This window comes from Rattus norvegicus, chromosome 1 (assembly GCF_021556685.1).
Source record: "Rattus norvegicus strain SHRSP/BbbUtx chromosome 1, alternate assembly SHRSP_T2T, whole genome shotgun sequence".
NCBI lineage: Eukaryota > Metazoa > Chordata > Mammalia > Rodentia > Muridae > Rattus > Rattus norvegicus.
Genome location: NC_141534.1, coordinates 243,193,623 through 243,210,539, shown reverse-complemented (window position 1 = coordinate 243,210,539; position 16,917 = coordinate 243,193,623). Strand labels below are relative to the sequence as shown.

At 44.2% G+C, this 16,917-nt stretch overlaps 1 protein-coding gene across 2 annotated transcripts in view; it reads right to left on the bottom strand.

Annotated features, from left to right (window-relative positions):
- The window catches only part of Papss2 (3'-phosphoadenosine 5'-phosphosulfate synthase 2), an 86,953-nt gene that overhangs the window by 69,672 nt on the left and 364 nt on the right, over window positions 1-16,917 (bottom strand).

Here is a 16,917-nt window from a genome sequence, read left to right as displayed (position 1 = left end):
CACACACAGTATTAACATTATATAAAGAATGCGGTTATCCTGTGAAGACAGATAATCTTCCAGGGCTAACTTTCTTTTTCTCGTACTCGCTGAAGACTGAACTGGAGCACCCGGTGGGTGAGTGTCTCTACATGGAGCTGTCTGCTCAGTCTTCCAGGAGAAAACTCCACAAAGAACGTCTACTGTGCAAAAATGTGGAATTATATTGCTCACAACAAGGTAGATGACCGAGAGGAGACAGAACTTCCCCGGGGAGGCAACTCACTTAGTTATCAGTTCTGCTTCTTTCCACACAGGGTTGTAAAGGGACTTGGCAAGGAAGTGCCTTCTCTTTATGTCTACCCTCGCTCCTGTGTACCCAGCTGTTTCATCTCTCTCATCTGACCCCAAAGTATTCTGACATTCATTTTACATTCAGAGACTTACATAGGAAAACAAAAGAGAAAGCACAGATTTTACCTTTCATACACGTATTTGTTTTTCAAAATAGTGTAACTAAATTCACTTCAAAATAATAGGAAAGGAAGAAGGTAAGGAAGGTGCCCCCCCAACATGCAAATAATCATAGAGAGAGGAAACTCAGCATTGGGAACTGATATAAGGAGCTTGAGACTTGGCACAGCATTAGAAGAAGCCCTGAGGGCCAGCGGAAAGAATGGAAACAGGTGACCTGGGGGGGGGGGGTGGTGGTGGTTGGGAAGACACTCTAGAATGTACCAGAGACCTGGTGAGTGAGAGACTCTCAGGACTCAAAGGGAGGTTGACCATAGATGAAAGGCCCTACAGTGGGGAGAGGGAACTTATTGAACCCACCTCCAGAAGAAAGACAGGGCATCAAGTGAGGGATGGGGTTGCTATCCCACAGTCAAAACTCTGACCCATAATTCTTACCTTCTGAAAAAAATGCAGGGATAGAAATGGAGAAGAGCCTGAGGAAAAGAAGGGCCAGTGACAGACTCGAAGTGGGATCCAGCTCAAGGGGAGGCCCTAAGACCTGTAACCTTTTTTGAAGCTATGCAGTGTTCACAAAAAGGCACCTATCAAGACCGTTCTCTAAAAGACCCAACAAGCAGCTGAAAGAGTCAGATGCAGATGTGTGCACCCAACCAACGAACAGAAGCTGCTGACCCCTCTGAATTAGGGAAAAGCTGGAGGGAGCTGAGGAGGAGGGCAACCCTGTAGGGAGGACCAGCAGTCTCAATTAACCTGGACCCCTGAGATCTCTTAGACACTGGATCACCAACCAGGCAGCATACAGTGGCTGAGATGTGGCCCCCAACACATGTACAGCAGAGGACTCCCGAGTCTGGGTTCAGTCAGAGAAGATGCACCTAACCCTCAAGAGACTGGGGGCCCCAGGGAGTTTAGAGGTCTAATGGGGTTGGTGGGGGGAGCATCCTTGTGGAGATGGGGAGAGGGGGAACAAGGAGGAACTATGGGGTATGGTGCTCTGGGGTGGGGGTGGACTGGGAGGGGAATAAAATTTGGAGTGTAAAAGTAAATCGATACATAAATAAAACAAGAATGCAAAAAAGGTGCTTGCTGTTCTTCCAGAGGACCTGAGCTCAATGCCTAGCTCTGGCCTTGGGTGGCAGGGTGCAACCTGTAACTCCAGCTCCAAGGCGTGGCACCTCTTCTGGCCTGCAATGTGTCTACACACACACACACACACACACACACACACACACACACACAGACACAGACACAGACACAGACACACACACACACAAACGTTTTTAAACAAAAACTGTTACAAACTTGAATTATCTAATCTGAGTAAGCCTAAATACCTACGCTAAATACCTGCCTTTTGTTTTTATTCGTGCACTGAGAGTCAATAATCTTTTCGAAGATCCCAGCCATATAAGGTAACATTAATTTTTACACCTCAGAAGACAAAGTTAACAACCATGATCAGTTAAAGTAATGCCAGATACCTATTAATTTGGATGAGAAGGTCCAAGGATTATACGTTAATTTTATCCACTGTAAGTAATTTTAGATGAGAGGTACCAGGCATAAGTGAGTAATATTTCTGCCCTTGAGGTGCTTACACATTTCCCCCCTTGGAAATGCCAGTACTAAACTATCTCACAGAGGGGAGACAAGCTTGCCTCCAGAAGCGCCTTTCTGTGGGATCTTTCTCATTTCAACCTGCCAGATGTGCTATGAGAATTCTTCTAGATTTATTCCCATCCTAACACTGACCGGTTGATAGTGAGATCCTCCATGTTCCATTATAAATGGTCCCAGTGGGCTGGAGAGATGGCTCAGCGGTTAAGAGCACCTGACTGCTCTTCCAGAGGTCATGAGTTCAATTCCCAGCAACCACATGGTGGCTCACAACCATCTGTAAAGAGATCTGGTGCCCTCTTCTGGTGTATCTGAAGACAGCTACAGTGTACTTATATATAATAAATGAATAAATCTTTAAAAGAAAAAAAAAATAAATGGTCCCAGTTACTCACTTAAGTCACTTCTAACTGTCACAGCAGAATAGAGAAAATTTACAGAGAAAGATTCAAGGACAGCCGATGCAGAAAGGACGCCTCTGGTCACCGTAAGGCAGCACAAGAAGAGGCAACCAGGGAATGATCTAGCTGGGTGTTTAGTTTTACATCTTCCGTGAGGAATGTGGTGAGCGACCCGAGAGATCTGGGAAGGGAATGAGAAGGCATTCCATAGCACAGAAAGCTACCACCTAGCCAGGCCCTGGTGTACTCCAGAGCTTCCTTTCTCTAAGAGAAACAAAGCCAGGCCAGACTGAGGAACTTCCTTATCAGCTTTTAAAGACTGTCGAATTGTCCCAACACAGACCAGTTCTGTCAGATGCTCCTGGAATGGGATCCAGGCTTGGTAGGATTGAGAAACACAGGAACCAATCTCTTTGCTCTCAGCCGGGTCTCAACAAAGTAAAAGACTCAATCTGACAGCCAGTACAATGAACAGATAGAAGAAAGTGCAAAAACCCATCAGGTAGATGCACTTTCTGACCTCAAGACAATAACACACAACAGTGTGCTATTATGTTCCCAGATAAACCTCAGCTTCTTCGTACACGAGTAATAAATAGACTTGACTGCATGAGTACGGGCGCAGAATGACATGAATGGTCTCAGGTGACCGATCCGTGCTAGCATGCGTGTGCTAGCATTTGTAACTCTTACCAATGGCAGAGGGAAGAAATAGATGCATAGCGTATTGGGAAATCCAAAACAGAGAGACTTTTAATATAAAATTATAATTCAGTTGTGAAGTGATGGGAAAATACTGAGCATCACAAGATACAGGCCAAGGGCGTTATTGTACTAAAGGGGTAGTCCTCAGTGAGTACCACCACCAGCAGCGACTCTGAGGGCGGAGTAAGTCAGTTCCTGTAAGGGAATCATGTGAATGGGGGCTTAAAAAAGTAAACGAGGGCCTGGAGAGATGGCTCAGTGGTTAAGAGCACTGGCTTCTCTTCCAGGGTACCCAATTTTGATTTCCAGCGCGCACATGGTGCTCAAACCACTTTTAACACCAGTTCCAGGGCCTCCAACGCCCTCTTCTGGCCACCGCAGGAACCTCATGCATGTGGCACACAGGAGTATCTGCAGGCAATACATCTACACATGTAAAATAATTTTTAAAAAAGTAAACAAAACTCTACTTCATACGACCTACCACCATGACGTAGTAAGTCGAGCAAGTGTTAAAATGCAGTTCCCAGAGACTGGCCTCAACAGGGAGCTCTGTGAACCCCTGAAACTATGTATAAAGTATGTGTGTGCTTACCTGTTTGCATTCATTTTTGAATCAGAAATCTCTTTGGGAATTGGGAGTGGTGGCCTATGTCTGTAATGTAGCGTTTGCAAGGGAAGGGTACCAAGGCAGGAGAATCTCATTAGCTTGAAGCTAGCCTGGAAGATGAAATAAGGCCCTGCCTGAATAAAATACAAAGCCAAAAATAAATGGATAAATAAATAAAACTTTGTCAGCCTAGGACCCCTTCTTACGGAAAAAATATTTTTGGTTGTGAGCCTAGCCATTAACAGCTGAGCCATCTCTCCAGCCCAGGAAAAAATGTTTCTAAGTGCATAAAACACACAGGATTGCAACAAAGACTGAGTTACAATGTCAAAGCATTTAAGTTACAGCTGGGTAATAAATATACTTACCTATCAACATTATTGACAAGATCTAACTGCTTATAGAGAGCTTAGCAACAATCTTTACTTTGTGGTGATAAAGAGCTCAGATACTCTGTTATTATCTGTAACCCTATATATGATGTGAAAACACCCATGGGTTTCTGTTGGCAACATGGTTATAAATACTAGTAACACTGCTATAGTTTGCTGTCTCTGATTATAATGGGCTAAATTTCAATTATAGGTATAAAATCTGTTGTCCCCTTTTACGTTTGCAACTTTGAACTTTCTGGAGTTAATCGAGGAACCTCTGACCTGTGTCATGAGCCCTCTTGAAAGGCCTGGGAGAAGGTGGGAGACTCAGCCAGAAAACCCTCAGTACTCAGTAACTTTACCTACTGGGCTCTGGTCCTGCAGATGAATACAGGCCTGGGCCAGGCTCAAAGAGAACACAGAAAGCAAAGAGCTCTTAGACACAGGACAGCAACGAAAGCCTCTGCAAAGCTCTGCCTCAAAGATTCAAATACATGTATTATTTGAATTAAAATACAAATGTGTTTATAATTCATTTTTGCACATTTAGTGTTCTGCATAGTTCCTTTAAAATGCATGGTGAAAGCTCATGAATCGGAAGGGAGAAGCTTAGAGAAAGTAAGCCAGAGACATAAAATGGAATACTAACGATCACAAACACACAAAAAAGAGGTAGTCCACATCTTCAGTTCTGGGCAGCCGTTGGCCATGCATCTAGAATCGAAAACCTGAATACTCAGAGAATTTAGGAAAATATTAGCCTCTGCATTAAGATAGAAATTCCTCCTATGGATCTTTATGGATCTTTACAGAAAGACTGACTTCATGAAGTGTGTTTGCAAAATGGCTCAGTTGGCAAAGGTGTCTGCTACCAAGCCTAAGGACACGAGTTCAAGTCCCTGGATACACATGGGGGAAGGCATGAACTAACTCCCACAAGCTGTCTTCTGGCCTCCACGCATGGCAAAGCACTGCACGCCTCCCACAAATTAAAGACAGAATACCACAGATCTTTACAAAGAGAATATTGCAAATAATGAAGCGTAGCAATACTAGTAAGAAATAGGGGGTTGGGGATTTAGCTCAGTGGTAGAGCGCTTGCCTAGCAAGCGCAAGGCCCTGGGTTCGGTCCTCAGCTCCCAAAAAAGAAAAAAAGAAAAAAGAAAAAAAGAAAAAGAAATAGGAAAATGTTTCACAAAAACAATTTAAAGATATATATGTATGTATATATATATATATATAATTAAAACAAACAAACAAACAAACAAAAAACCCCAAGCAATGGCAAAATAGCAAGCCATTCAGTGCCATGGTGATGCCCAGTTCAGCTCTCAACTCTCCAAATGCAGATGCCTCCAGCTGAGCGCTAATGGCCCGGTAGACCTCTTCCTCCAAACTGAAGATGGACACCCTAACAGCCCACAGCAGGAGGTGGCAAAATGTTTGAGGTCTCCAAAAGCTCACATCCAAGCTTGGCAGGAATTTTGGCAAACTGTGGGGCGTGGTAGCTGTGGTTGGTGATTGTGAAGTAAGCACCCTGGGCTCTGGTGAGGTTTATTTACGGACTCTGAAATTTGACTTTCTTACATGTTTCATACACCATGAATTGTGTAGGAAGTCCCCACCCCCTTTAAAACTTTCCCTTACATCTTCTCTTCTAAAGACAGAGAAACAATACCTAGGTTTCCAAGAGAAGTGAGGGACTGCATTTGATCTGCATAAAAACATGCATAACTGGGGGAACCGATTCACGTGTTTATAACAGATTGTAACACTAGGCCTTCTAAGAGAAAATGAGGCCATTTCATGGTCCAGTTCACAATGAACTTAGAGTCCTTCCTTCTGAATATTGTTCAGATAGCTACAGCTTCTCTCTGCTCTGAGAGGAAGTGAAGGCTTGGCTTCTTCCACGATCTACTGGGTGACAACTTTTTATATTTCAGTGTCTTCATCTAGGTCTGGAGATGCTTACAGTGAACTGTTGCTGGGACAATTAGTAAATTGCATAAAGTCTTAGCAAGTGTGGAAATGAAGGATCACATACACCAGAGGAACCCTGCTCTAATTCAAGGTAACAGTTACACTGTCACCTACAGTGTACACATCAAATTGAGGTTCCTGAAATGTGTGACTCCCTCCACACAGAGCTCAATAGGGATCCTTGTGGCCCCCAACACTCACCCTGCTGCTGTACCACTGTAGGCTGTGCTGTTACCTCTGTGTATTTTCTTAAGGTTTTTTTGGTTTGTTTTGTTTTTCAATTGGGTCTGAGCGTCAGGCTGTGTATATGACATAGGCTCCTTGAACCACACAAGATTAAAATTCTTTGCTGAGCCAGGAGAATGCCAGTGTAACCTCTAGCACATCCCAGAACAGGCTCAGAGCTTGTTGGCCTTTGGGATCTCGTAACCCGTGAATGCACAACTGTGAAGCACTTACATAATGAACAAGTCAAAGTCTAGAGTTACATGTAAGTTGCAGTCGTTATTTCTAGGGACACTCTCTCCTGAGTACGCTCATTCATTCACTGGAACAATAAGGCCTTGTGCTATTGAGGTGAAATGTTGGGTTTGAGTCCAAAGACTACTGTTACTAACCCTAGCCACAGGCCTTATCCATGCTGGTACTATTGCCTATTAATGGCATTTGCTCAAATCCACATCTTCTAAAGTTTATACAACTCTCTAAATAGCCCTCAAGGAAAATAATTTCCAGTGCGACCCCATCCTTTAAATGTCTTCACTTCGTTAATCTGCACCTACAGAGATAAAATTAAAACATGTGTTTAAACAGCCAAATAGTCTCCTTTCTCACAGTTATAGTGTCTTTTATATCTACCCTATTAACCGGGAGGTGGGGAGGCTGGCTGAAAACGGAGCAAATGAGTCCGAGAATGCCAACTCCTCCTCAGAGTACCTGGAGGAAGAGCTTGGGCACTTTCTAGAAAAGTGCTTTTTCTATTTACCGAACCCTGTCAGATTTACAGTGTACCCTTCTGAATCCCCAGGGAGTTTATGTTCTTGGGAGAATTAATTACACAAGGGATGTTTATAACACTTTATTTCAACACTGAGGAAAGTATGAAAGAAGACAGGTGTGTGCTTATGTGTGTGTCTATGAGTGTGTGTGTCTGTGTATGTCTGTGAGTATGTCTGTGTGTGTATGTGTGTGTGCATGTGTGTCTGTGAGTGTATGTGTGTGTATGTGCATTGTGTGTATGTATGTGTGTTTGTATGTGTGTGTATGTTTGTGTATGTCTGTGTGTATGTATGTGTGTGTGCATGTGTGTGTATGTGTGTGTATGTCTGTGTGTATGTCTGTGTAGGTCTGTGAGTATGTCTGTGTGTGTATGTGTGTGTGCATGTGTGTCTGTGTGTGTGTGTATGTCTGTGTATATCTGTATGTCTGTGTATATCTGTATGTCTGTGTACATGTGTGTCTGTGTGTGTGCATGTGTATGTGTGTGTGTGTATGTGTATATCTGTGAGTATGTGTGTGTGTGTGTGTGCGTGTGTGTGTGTGTGTGTGTGTGTGTGTGTGTGTGTGTAGCCACATTTCCATTGTGAAGTCATGGGAAGAGAAAGTCACTGTTTATGATCACTCTCCTTTTAGTTTAAATAGAGCAGATCTTCCCAAGTGAAAACTCCACTTTTACTCCATGAATAGATCCAGCCATTGTTGTCCTGCACAACAAGCATGGACTCCATGCTCTTCCACAGCAGACTTCTAGGAACAGGAACCCAGACCTTCTTAGCATGCAGCCTTGCAATGCTGACCTGGGATTGACAAACCACTTCGACTTCCCTGTGCTATGCTAGAAGAAAATGATCCCCCCGCCCCCATATTTCTTCCAAACATGACATGAGAGGCCTTTAATAAGCCATGGCTCTACTCACTCTTCATTGACTTGCAATGAAAGGGAAAGAGATCTGGTGGCCCACACACTTAAGCCTCACGTTCTAGTTGGGTCAAATTCTTACTTTGCAAAATAAATAAATAAATAAATAAATAAATAAATAAATAAATAAATAAATAAATAAAATCTACTGGTGGTGTAGTTTCTAGTTTCTACAAATTATGCTTACAACTTGCTTCACATATTGCCAGCTTCCATGGAAACAAACCAGTCTGTGTATTCACTGAACACTGGCAAGGTAGCAAGGCTAAGGTATAAAAACTACTGCCCACATGAGGGAAATGTATTCACTTCTATCATCCTGAGAGAGGATGTGTCTGACAGTGGGAACAGAATATAACCACTTGCTTGTGCCATTTACTTTTTTTTTAAATGCTGAGGAATGCCTCTAATTTGAATCCATTATTATTGTCTTGAGATATTACTGATAGACGGCTGCCAAAATATTGTACAAATGAGGTCGTAATATATCGTTAGTTACCTGAGCCAACTGGGTTTGCCACTTGGCGATAAGCCTGGCTCCCTCTGTGAAATCAACATCTTAATTATGGAGAGCTACCAAGCGTTCAGCTGCTCCTGTGAGCGCCTCTCTAAAGACTCACTTTAGCTGAGTAAGCTCCCAGCAGACTGTTCACACATTCGCTGGTGACCTGGGAAGGACTAAATGAGCTCATGTGTAGGATGACCCAGTATGGGTACCAGGCAAATAAGTACTTGACAAACACTGGTTAAAAAAAAAATCACAGCACAGGAGAATTTTATAACAAAACAGGCAGATTTCACGTAACTGTGTTTGACTATCTGGGTTTTATTTGTCAAGGGGTGAATGTGATTTTTTTTCCCTTATTTTTTAGTCACTGCTCAAAACACTGTGGTAATAGGGACCCAATGGACTGAGAGCTGTAATTAGTGCTGTAAACGAGGGGGAAAATGTTCTTTGGGGACTCGGTGAGCTAAGCAGATTTACCCAGCAGCCTTGTGACCGCTGTCATCGACTTCCTGGTGCTTCATGATCTTGAGAAACACCACCAACGGATGGATTTGCAGATAACAGGGAACTCGGGGTTTAGCGTGTAACTGAACGGGGTCCGTCTTTTGCCTAGTATGATCTGATCTGTGCTGCCCATGGGACAATTCTCTCGCACCCTCTGCCCTTGCCCCCTCCTTCCCTCCCTGACAGGGTCCATGTATCCCAGGCTGACGTCACCTGGTAGCTGTGAATTGAGCTTGAACTTTCCTGCCCCCAGCTCCTAAATGCTGCGATTGCTAGCTTCTAAACACCAAGTCCGGTTTATGCAGCACCCATTGGCGTCTAACCCTGGGCTTCCAAATGCTTGGCAAGCACTCTAGCAACGGAATTTTACCACCGGTCCTAATATCTCTTTTTAGATTTTTTTTTTTAAAAAGGCCATTCAATTGCTTGAGAGGGTTTAACTGACTAGAATACTTTGGAATTGCCAAGCGACATCTTTCAAATACTGCCTCTTGGTCTGTATTTCTATCTGGAGACTATTAGAACACAGTGCTAACCTAGAGTAGACAGTGTGCTGTGACTCACTGATAAAGCTACTAGGAGGGAATATTTATCTTATTTATGGAAAACGTTTCTTGGGGACCAGAAGTCAAGACCAAGTAGCAGGGAAAGGGTAGGGCCATTTTCAAAGGACATATGATAAGGTATATGCTCCATAATCAGTGGTGTTACCAAGTTGTCAGCCAGGAGGATGGCTCCCGGGCCTAGCAAAACTTTCAGTGTCTGTACAATGACTCAGCTGTAGTACAAGGCATTAGAGAGATAGACTCTTAGTTTTCTGCAATGTTACTATTCTTTGAAACACACACACACACACACACACACACACACACACACACACACTTTTAAAGTATAGATAACCTAAGTTTTTTTTAGAAAGACAGCCTAACATTATTAAGACTCTTGCTCAAAAAGTGAGAAAAGACAGTGAGAGACAGTGATATCGCTTAGTAGCAGAGTTTCCGTTTCCTTGCCCCGCACGGGGTACTGGATTCAATCCTCAATATCACACTCGTAAGAGTTAACTTGGTAGAAGAAAGGATTAAATAAATAAGGAAAGCCACTTGGAGACTTTATTGCTTTTGGTACAAGGCCATGGCAAGGCTTATGGGACAGAAGACTTAAAGAGCATAAAGGTTGTGGGTGGGGCGGGTGCAGGCACATCATTTAGAAAAAAGCAAATGCTGTGTTTAAAATAGACTTAGACTGTTTGAATGGACTGAACTCTATAAATAAGGAAGATAGGGATTCAGTGGATTCAACTGTGGCAAAAGGAGATCCTGGCTTTCATTCAATACACATTTGCATAGTCGACAGACAAATATATCAACGAGAATCTTAACCGGAACTTCAGAGGGACAGCATAAAGAAAGGCCTTGGGAGGTGAGAAGGGAGCCACATACCCAGGAATTGTTAGCAAGGGATGTAAAAACCTGTTCAGGGTTTTAAATGCTAGGTACAATATGAAAATGAAGGAAATCACCAATGTCTGTTTCAAAATAATGTTATTTTGATTTTATGTGTTTGCCACATGAGCATGGCTGTCCACAGAGCAGAGGAAAGCACTGGGTGTCATGGAGCTGGAGTGAGCCACTTGATGTGGGTGCTGGACTGAGCTTGGGTCCTCTGGAAAGGCAGTACACACTCTTAACAGATCATCTTCTGCCTCTCTGACCCTATCACTTGCACCATAAGATGCCAGTCGCTTTGGAAACTGGAGGGGTATATCAGTTGTCCATACATTGACCGTGATTGAAGCAGGGCATAAGAGGCAGAGGGGACAAAAATCTCTGATTTTTCTCATAGGTGTTTAAAAATCAGTAAGTTTGGAAAGAATTGAAACAGAATCTACAAGATCCAGGTTAAAGAAAGTAATTGTCATGTTATTGTGCTTAATGTAGTTGCTTAGTTGACAAAAACCTTTTTTCTTTGAGACAGGGCTTCTCTGTGTAGTAGCCCTGGCTAGGCTGGAACTCACAGAGAACTGCCTGGGTGCTGGGTTTAAAAGTGTGTATCACCGTGCCTGGCAAAATTGAAATTTTAATAATAAACTATGTAAAGCAGATATATTAACCAATTATTTAAAGCTAATATTAATCCAGCATAGAAATGTATGTTATGTATGAAGCAGCATTTTATAGAAAACATTTAGATAGCTGCTTTAGGAACATTTTATAGCAGACCATAGGCTATATCTTTTTATTACCAACATTAATATTTGTACTAGACAGATTGAGTTTACTATGTTTAAACTGTAGTCACTTTCGCAATACTGATTATTGTTCAGCAAGTAAAATTCACAAACACAGGAAGAGCTGTCACAGCCAAAGGGGCATGCTTCTCACACCAGGTACCACCAGGGCCTGGTTACACACCTTGTGCTCTTGCAGAGAGAGAGAAAAAACTTTTATGTTGGGTACCTATTTATCCTTACTTGGGGGAAAATAATTATTACAAAGCAGGAACATGACAGAAGAAACAATTTGTCACAGATCCTAGGCCTATGACAAACAATTCTGCCTTCTGGGAAGGTTTTGTTTAAACTTTATTGGGAGGGAGGCAAGGAGAGCTTAGAGGTCAGAGTAAACCAGGGAAGGAGTGTGCTTGGGGTCCTCTTCATCGAGCTATGGGATGAGGGGTGAGGGAGTTGAGTTCATGATCTCAAAGGGAAGAGTCCTAGGTGAACCTCAGCCATTCCCAGGACTCCTCAAAGTCCCAGCAAGGCCACAGTGGAGCAGGGATTGCCACCCGCACTCTTGAGCCTCGTGTGGAAATGTCAAAGATCGTACCTGGCTCTACCTGCTTTCCCCAGAGTCCCAGGGCTACATCAGAACAACACAAGAACATTGCAGGCTAGGGAGGAGAGGTGTTGAAACTGAAGGGACCTCTCTCAGGTGAGAACCAGAGGGTATGCAGAGAAAGCACAGCTCTAAGAATTAAGGCCACTAAAGGTCACGTGAACGACCCCCACCCCATCTTTGTAGAGGAAAAGAGAATTTAATTTCCTACTTCTGATGACTCATCTGACTCAAGTTCTCTTGTTCATGGATTATGCCCTTTTAAAAACGACACAGGGGTGCTGGGGACATGGCTCACTGGTTAAGAGCACTTGCTGCTCTTACAGAGAGAGGAGTTTGGTTCCTGACACACTGTGCAGCTCACAACTGCCTGTAACACACCAGTTCCAGGGGCCCTGACATTCTCTGGACTGCACATACATGTGGCGTATATTCACACGGGAAAACACATCTCCACAGAAATAAGAACCCAACAAATCTTTTGTTCATTTTAAGACTGACACAAGGCATGGTCAGATACAGGTAGGACTTGGCATGTTAGTGATGATAGGAACTGAGAAGAGACAAGGGGCCTGGTCTCCTACAGTGATGAGTACTAACTTCTCTGATAATCACCTAAAACAGGGGAAAAAAACTACAAGGCTGAAATCTGGAACAAAGTGGGACCCCAGAGAGCAGGTGTCAGGGGCACTTTTATCCTTATGGGGCATGTGTGCAGACAGGAATATATTTGAAGTGATTGTAGCAGTAGAGTTGTATCCAGTGTGGACCAGAGCAAGCCCACTGTCTAGCCCTCCGAGTACACTAACTGCGTTGTTTGAAGGGTGTGTTAGGGTGGATAGAACTGCTTTAAACGCTGTATCCACTAGGAGGGTCTTAGGTTCAAACTCAAATTCATACCACTTGGGTGGTATTTTCCAAAAGAGTGAGGTTTGGGCTTAATGAGCCCAGATACGGAGTGCAGCCAGGACCCAAAGCGAGTCCTTCCTGATAAGGGCCGCTCGGCTGCAGCGTATCTCTGGAAATATTTTTTTTTTTAGGGGGCAGGAATGAGAAATCCTTGATCAAAAATAAGCAAACACACATATAAGGACAAAAAAGCGTCAATTATGGATTCTATAAAACCACACGTCTTAAGTGGAGGGACTGGTGAGTTTTGTAATTCCGAGTTCAGTCATTCATTCTACAGGTCTTGGGCGCTTCCTCTGTGGCAGGCAGTGACGCATGCGCTCTTACGGTGTCACAGGAAGGAATCGTCTAGGCAGCAAGTCTGTTGACCCGCCATCAGATTGGAGCTGAATTTGCCTTTCTTTTGTGAGTTCTCCAAAGATGTCCAAACACAAGGTCTAATGAGTACCCATTACCGTCCAGTGGTAGATTTTGAAATGAACAGAAGTCTCTTAGGATTAAAGTTGATATCACTGGTTCCTTTCTCGGAATCTTATTCCCCGAAGGTCTTATGGCTGAGCTAAGCCCAATTACTCCTGAAGAAAACCACAAAGCCATGCAACAGAACCCTTCCTCAAGGATCTTACCTCAAGGGTAAACACCCCTAACTTTGTGAAAGGCCCAAACAGGTGGCCTATTACTGGGAATCATAGCACGAACTGGAAAACATTGATTTTTAAGGTACATCTGGAAATAGTCAAAGGGATAGGAAGGGTGGGTGAACGTAAGACCAATATTTAGTTTCACACGGACTGCCTGTGCTCACCGCAGTGCTAGCAGAAATATCAGTAGTACAACGTTTAGTTACTGAAGTGTGTTTGTAGTAATTATTAACCCGTATCGTCTATTCAGGTTCTCACGGTGACTATTCAAACTGTCACCTCCACAATTCCGTGTTTGTTTTCTCTTATTAAACATTCTGTCAAGTGTCATTCACTCCACCTCCAGGAACCCACTGCCTTCTCCTTACTTATGCCAAACCACAACAGAATGGTGAGTCAACATGAAGGTGGCATGAGCCTGTCATCCCAGCCTTCAGGAAGTGGAGGCAAGGAGATGGGGAGCTTTGGACCAGCCTGGGCTACGCAGTAAGAGGGAGTCTCAAATGTTCAGAGTGGTTAAGTCACTCATCCCATTTTACACTCGAGAAGACAATGAGCAAGAGACACTTCCTGAAGCAGGCGCAGAGGGGCATGAGAATTCGTTTTACCTGTTCAGCCAACCTGGAGTTAAACCGTGCTCTGCCAACAGTTTTCCTCACCTGGATGAGGTTCAGTTATGTTCCAAGGTGAAGGGTGTTGTGGGGGATGAGAGGGGAAGTCCTGTGCATTTGAGTGCACAGTTCTAGCAAGGGCTGGCTTTCCCCCGCCATTAGAGATGCCTCATCTACTCATTCACGTCTTGACTTAGGCAGTGTCTTCAGATGAGTTTAAAAGGCAGTTTCTTCCAAGAAAGTGGAGCACCACTGTGCAGAATTTTTAGACTAATGAAAACGAAGACCACTGCTCTAGCCACAGGGCGACTTTGGGGTTTCAGGACCCCTTCCATGCACTCCCCACACTGACTTATTTCATCCTTCAGAAAAAGGTCGTGATGTCTCAGTCATAGTTTTTAACTTGGCTGTCTCCACAACACCAGAACATCAACCGTGGGTCTGGAAAATGCTAACCCAGCAAACAGTGCAGGAAAAGAGGCCCTGACTTGGCCTTCCCTTCTTTGCTGGCCTCTCAGACAGCCTGCCTTTCCTACTCCAGGTATCTGTGTATACAGGGGATGGGGATGGAGATTAGCCAGGACTGAGTTAAGTCAGGGGTAGAAGAGTGATGTGACCAACAGCTGTTTCTTCCGTCTCCATGGCTAACACAGAACGGGTGCACTACCTCCCTTTATTAAAAGACCGCTCTTTTTCCTCCTAGAGCTGATGAATCATTTTGGTGCACCCTGTCATTTAGGCTTTATGAGTTACTGGTTCTAGAATGGCATAAGGTAAAAGGCTGTATTCACCCAGTAAATAGGCGAAGCCTTGAGAAAAAAAAAAAAAGAGTTGCTGACAACAATTTGCTAATGCACTATTTGGGCTGCTTGGTTACAGCCTTCCTAGTCATCAACCCACGTCTTCCAGCCTGGGTTTCACACTCACCATCATCAAGCACTGAAGGGGGTCCAGTCTGCAAGCACCTGAAGTTTCTCAGTGGCTGCTAGGTGAATTAACCAGGCGGAAAGCAGCATAAAGCCCTTAGCTAACAAATAAGGGTCTGTCTCTTCAAGTCTGTGACGAAAGCCCTTACCTAGGCTGCCTTCGGAGATGGGCAAGACTCACTTCTTAAGTAACTGATGAGTTCAGAGGTCACGTGTATGGGGAGGTTTGTTCTGTTCTGTAAGGTGTCAAAACCCAGTTTGAGTTAACACAGTTTGAGAGATTTCGTGTGCACTCAAAGTCAGCCTGTTAGAGGACTAACAGCAAGCCCTTGGCCTTTTGGGAACTTGGGATGGTTGTTGGAAAATAATTTTTAGGCTAAGGAAATATTTGGAAGTCCTGCTTCAGTTAGCTCTTTAGGGTATCAGGAAATCACTGTCTCAGAAAAAGAAGGAAGGGGGAGGGGGAGGGGAGGGAGAAAGGAGAGGAGGAGGAAGAGGAGGAGGGGAGCAGCAACAACAGTAATAGAAACAGAAGTTAAAAATGTCAAAGTGAGTAAGCATAAAACCCAAACTCTGGTGATCAGATTCTTCACTGCTGATGGTGCAGCCTCCCAGGGTGGACCTTTAAGGCCCTGCCCTCAGTCCTGTCTGTACTTCACAGATTCTTTCTAACCGGAGGCATGAGGAGAGGTCACTTGCTGACTGATACTTCACAAAGTTCCTCTGAGGCACTGGAAGTTCTTGATGCAGATGAGGAGGTGAGACGAACATGCCACCGCCATTAAAAAAACAAAACAAAACAAAAACTGCGGGCCACTGCAGGAAGCGCCACCTAGCACTAACAGAGCTTGATCATATGGAACAGGAATCCATGTGATAATCAATAAAACTCATCACAACATACACTACCGAGACTCCCTCTACTTTGAAATTGCCCTGTCAGAGGCGGCAGCTAGATTCCAACTGCTGTCCCATCCCAGAGTGATGCCACTTTCCTCCTGGACTCTCCCGCTGGTCCAGTATGACGCCCCCACCAAGGACACAGATGACCTGTATTTTCCGATCGATCGCCACACCTCCAGTTCCCGCATGACTCCTCCACTCTCCCTCCTTTTCCGCTTCTTCTCTGCCCTTCACCAGCACGGTATGCTTCAAAGTACACTAATGAGTAGCATGAAAACCATTTATAGAACACCTACTATGTGCCGAGTCTATGTTTAATCATTGGAGAGGACTTCCCATTTACTCACCCCCCACAATCATTTGAGGAACGCAGTGTGGTGGTTAGAGCCCAGTGTTCAGCAGCCGGTTAGCTGGGTGGGATTTTAATTATGGCTTGTAGACCACATCTGAGGGGACCCAAATGCTGTCTGTAAGGCTCCTCCTAACTCAGAGTCTATGATTACTGCTCACCCCCACCCCCACACTTTTCTTGGAATATAGTTGGACATTTTTAAGAATATAAATTTTGTTAAGAGCCAGGGTTATTATGAGGAAAGATACATTAATTACCCTAATCTTCCCCATTAAAAGGGGATTGCGTCTGTAAACTCTCCACTTATCAAATGATGCCTTTTCCCTCACCCCGCCCCCCCCCCCCCGCCCTCCACTCTGCCCCCCACCACATGTCAACAGAGAGAGAACCAGGCTACAGGGTTAAAAATCTACCTTGTATGGAAATGCAATTTCCTAGCTAATTGCAGTTCTATGAAAGTCTACCATTAAAATCCACTCCAAGAAAGGTCCTAAGGTTAGAAGAACCCCGGTGTCTGTCGCTAACGTGTGGCCGGCGATCAGATCTGGCAGAAGCAGAGTCAGCTCAGACCACCACCCACTCTGCGTGCGCGGAGGTCCTGTGGAAGACAGGGCGGGTGGTGGAAAGACTGGAGGAAGAAGGGACTTTCCTATCCTGTCCTGGTT